Source organism: Sinocyclocheilus rhinocerous, unplaced genomic scaffold (assembly GCF_001515625.1).
Source record: "Sinocyclocheilus rhinocerous isolate Xijiao unplaced genomic scaffold, SAMN03320098_v1.1 scaffold3375, whole genome shotgun sequence".
NCBI lineage: Eukaryota > Metazoa > Chordata > Actinopteri > Cypriniformes > Cyprinidae > Sinocyclocheilus > Sinocyclocheilus rhinocerous.
This window is the reverse complement of record NW_015650030.1, coordinates 31267-36586: the sequence shown is the minus strand read 5'-3', so window position 1 is coordinate 36586 and position 5320 is coordinate 31267.

Sequence of the window (5320 nt, the reverse complement as noted above, 5' to 3'; positions counted from 1 at the left end):
TCTCCCTTTCTCCGTCTCCCTCGCCTGTTTCTCTCCCTTTTTCCATCTCACTCGTCTGTATCTCTCCCTTTCTCCGTCTCACTCGTCTGTATCTCTCCCTTTCTCCATCACACTCGTCTGTTTCTCTCCCTTTCTCCGTCTCAGGCTCTACTTCCTCTCCAGAGGTCTGTGGAGCAGGTTCTCCATCCTTCAGCATCATACTCAGCATTTGCCGCACCTCTCCCCTCCCCTCTATGCTTGGACACCTAAGGTCCTTGAACCTGGGATCTAGAGCTGTTGCTACCTTTAACCACCACAGGTTTGAGCCCTCCTTTCGCCTGTTGAGATCCTTTGTGAATGCAGCCTTGAAGCGCACTATGTAGGCAGGGTCAACATCAGAGACCTCCATTGTACGCAGGAGATGGCATAGTGCAGGTAGCATCACAGAGCAGGATACATACTTTTCACCACCTAGGAGCTCAGTGATATACCTACAGTACAGACACACAGAATCACACAATTGACTAAATGACTACAGTTAACATTCAGATGGCACCTTTTCAGGGTATAGGTCTTAAAGGAACACTCCACTATTTTTGAAAATAGGCTAATTTTCCAACTCCCCTAAGAGTTAAACAGTTGAGTTTTACCGTTTTCTAATCCATTCAGCCGATCTCCGGGTCTGGCGGTAGCACTTTTAGCTGTAGCTTAGCATAGATCATTGAATCTGATTAGACCGTTAGCATCTCGCTCATAAATGACCAAAGAGTTTCTATATTTTTCCTATTTAAAACTTGACTCTTCTGTATTTACATCGTATACTAAGACCAACGGAAAATGAAAAGTTGTGATTTTCTAGTCCCCAACTGCACCGAACCCCCAATGGCTGCCCACTGCTCCGGGTGTGTGTTCACGTGTGTGTGTGTTCACTGCTGTGTGTGTGCACTTCGGATGGGATAAATGCAGAGCACTAATTCCTAGTATGGGTAACCATATTTGGCCACGTCACGTCACTTTCACTAATACCTGATGGCCACTAGAGGGCACTTCATGCTGTATGTTGTTGTCGTTGCAGTGTGCTGAGTAAACCAGTGAAAAAGCAGTGCAGTCATGTCTCCGGTTCCTTATGTGCATGCTCTGAACAGAACAGAAATAATGTGTTTTTATAGCATATTGATGCAAACATAGTCTGTACGTCAGGTTTGAATAATATCTCTAAGTCAAGTGTATGACCATGAGTATGAGTTGGAAAGTTGACATTCTGATAAAGACCGAAGCAGTCCAGAACAGATTTTAGTTGAGTACTATTAAAACAGGATGTGTCAACATGGATGTTAAAGTCACAAAGTAAGATGACCTGGGTTGATTAAGCACAAGCTAGCGCTAGTAGTTCACCGAGTTCAGAGAAAAAGTATTTTTGCTGTTTAAGTGGTCTATAGATCAGAATAATTATGAGGGGACATTTTGAGCCGGCCTTCAGAACCATGTGTTCAAAGGTCTTAGTACAATGAAAATCCATCCGAGTTACGACAGATGACCGCAAGGCCACCCCCTTTACCAGATAGATGCGGCTTAGACAAGTACTAAAGGTGTAAGCAGATTAAGATGCATGAAATCATAAGGTGTTTGCCAGGTCGTTTAGAAACGGGCCCTTGTCCGAGATGGAGCGACAGTTCACCAGAGCAAAGTGGTTTTGCAGTACTCCTATATTTCCGGTTAAGTTGACGTTTGAGTGTCTTTTTTATGTAGACAAGCGATTGCGGTAGGTGACAGTCTCTTAGTAGACGTTTTGATTTAACAAGAGCTCTGCTACTAGACCAAATGCCTGGAATGATAGAAGGGTATTGGCTGCTGAATGTTAAAAATCCTTCGGACTGGGCGATGTATGTAGCGTGGACGTCGGATGATCCCGAACGAGGGGCCGTTTTCGTACGTCACAGAGTCAAGGCGTGGGTGCCCATTAAGCGCCCTGAGTTCACTGGACAGGTATCCAAATTCCATGTTGGGAGGTAATCCAATAGTAATAAAGAAAGACAGAGACAGCGTAAGTACCGAAGCCTTTGACATGCTGGTGATAGCCATGAGAAAACCATCTATCAGTAAAGCCATGTTAGCCAGAACCACAACCATCGCAACATCTACAAAGCTTACGGAGAGGAAAGCTACCTGACCAGACAATAAGCCGGTAGAAAGACTGGTAAGAGGAGTGTTAACTCACCTCACACTCAGTCCGATAGATGAAGGATCGAGGGCTGAGAGGGCTCGCAGCAGGCCGACAACCAAGTGTTCCCAACGGCAACAACAAAATTACACGTCGAGCAGTAACGAGTCCAATTTGCTAAGTCCGTCAAGCCAAGCAGAGGGAGTGAATCCAGTGTTCAGTTTGCAGAACAAAAACAAGTGAAGTAGAAATTAAACACAAAAGTAGAAATTGAGGAATCTTAATGTTATTTATATTTTTCACAATTACAGTAAGCCAGGGCCGTGCACAGACCTTTTGAGGGGCATGTGCTGAAACTGAAAAAGGGCACCCCCCCTTTTTTTACTGGTCACATCTTAATGATAAGCGGAGAGTATAGAATACTACATTCAAAAATTAGCTAGCTAGCAAATACATGCATATTAACATCGTAAACATTAACCATGCTGTGAGTGTGACCATATATAATATGATTAAATGTTAATAAATTAAGTGTATCAGCAGATAGCCATCATAAATCAAAGAAGAATTTTCTTAGAAATATATTTTACCTAGCTGACGAGGAACACTCAGTCGCTTTGTGTCAAACTCAAATGCAGTTATGGCCGGGTTTTTGACCAGCGAATGTGTGTGTGCAAATGTGCAATTTGTCCATCATTAAAACGGCAGCAACACATTACGTTTTGATCAACAGGTTACAAAGTTTGTTGTAGCTATATGGGCGCTCAGTTTTTCCTGTTGTAAAATACGTTTGGCCAAAATGTCATTTTATAAAAGATGAAATGCTATTGTTGTGAGGGTTCCAATTCATTAGCCGCTATAGGTAAATATCTAGAAGAATAACAAAGTGCAGTAAATGGTAAAACTATTTGCGCTAGAAACCAGTATGTTTATGATTATGACGATTCATTAAAATAATAGTAAATACCAATTTGCAGTATCAAGCAGCATAACAGACTGTTTTTGTACAGCTTAAATAACTGGAAGCGGATGACTCGACACATTAAAGGGTCACGCTTTAGTTTAGCGACCAATTCTCAATATTAACTAGTTGCTTATTAACATGCATAGTACTAGGATATTGGCTGTTTATTAGTACTTATAAAACACATATTAATGCCTTATTCTGCATGACCATATTTTAGATCCCTTAATCTTAAACCCCATACCTAAAATTAAGCAGCAAATTATGAGTTTATTGAGGCAAAAGTCATAGTTAATATTTAGTTAATAGTGAGAATTGGTCTCCAAACTAAAGTGTGATTAAGATACTAAAGGCAGAGCCACACTTAGATAAAAAATATGATGAGTACTCCTGTGGCAAAGATTAACACATTTAATAAATGTACACAAGCAAACACTTATATTCATAGTTAATATTTAGTTAATAGTGAGAATTGGTCCCCAAACTAAAGTGTGATTAAGTTACTAAAGGCAGAGCCATACTTAGATTAAAAATATGATGAGTACTCCTGTGGGAAAGATTAACACATTTAATAAATTTACACAAGCAAACACTTATATTATGCACTGCATTCAAACTGCTACACCTCAGATGTACGAGAAATTATCAGTAAATAATAATGTATTAATAACATTTTAGTTTAACTGCTCTCATAAAAGTAAAAAGACTTAAATTTAATGTCAATATGATGAAACAAAGCTATGATACTTTCTTTTTTTTTACTGATACTGACAAACCTGTAGCATATTCTGCTCAGAAAAGGTTGAATGCTCAGTTGTGTGCGAGGCGTAATGCTATGCTTTCTTATTTTATGGAAAACAGCTCAGACATCTTTTCTGAGATCCGTTTTTGAGTAAATGATAACAATAATGATAAACAAAGACTTTAAAGATGAAAATGACATGAAATTACCATTATAACCAGTAGATGGTAGCAGAGGATCACTCATTTAGCTCAGTTGCCATTTAAACTCCCTAGTTGTTTTCATGTCTTGCTTTTGGATTTATTGTAAAAAATATATCAAATTTTAGTACTTTTACTGTATTGAAGTATAAAGTATAGCAAGTGCAGGAAGTCACAAAGTCTCATGTCATTTAAAAATAAATAAATAAGCCCAGACACCAACAGACTTTAAGGGTTATTTATTTTATTACTTAACTAGTTAACTACAAATTAAGTTAATTATTAATAGTATAACAATTAAATAATGCATTACATATTTTGAAATATTTTTAGATTTAATTTAACAGCTACATTTAAGTTTTATCTTTAACTGTAAAAGCTGCTAAATATTTTCAGCCGACACAGACTTGTTACTGCTGTAGTTTTGTTACTCTAAATTTAGTCTGACTCACTTAATGCACAGCTTTATTTTTGACTTCGTCTCATCAGATATTTACTTTTACTTTACTGTACTTTTAGTCATTTAGCAGACGCTTTTATCCAAAGCGACTTACAAATAAGAAAAAATAATTAAAACTAAAAGCTAAAACTCTATTTCATTCCATTATCACTGTCAGTCATAGCAATTAGTCGCGGAACAATTTATTTTTTACACTCCATTTTGCAGTTCTTGAAACAGTACAGGTGGACGTTTGGTCCTCTTAGAAAAACAAAAAAATGTCTTCAAATTGTGAATGGATTATACAGAAACTGAGCAAAGGGCACTCCGTAGCTGATTTTGACAGTTGACCGGAAATGACTGCGCTGGCTCGTCTAAAACCAGGAAGTAACTGTGCCTATGGTCAATTGCATGACTCTAATCCATTTTTGGTTTAAGTATTGCATAATACTGAAAAATTACTTTTTTTGCAGATTGATGTCAGTGTCCTACTGCTACTGACTGATGACCAGATGAGAAGCTATTTTCCTTCATATGGACACAGACTGGCAGTGATGGGATTTTGTAGGAGGCAAGAAAGTGAGCCAACTTGCAGGAAGTCAAAGCTGTTTGAGCGCCTCAAATCAAAATTGAGCAAAAGACAAAAAACACACAATTCACAAACTGAAACCCAAACAACTAGAAAAAACAATTCTCAGCATACTGTAAGAAAAGTTGAGATTGGGTGGATGCACTATGATGGGCAGGGCTTTGTTCAAATGAGAGCAAAAAAAAGGAGGGGGAACAAGGAAGTTGAGTGTGCCAGATGACTGGAAAAGGGAAGAACTGATGGAGG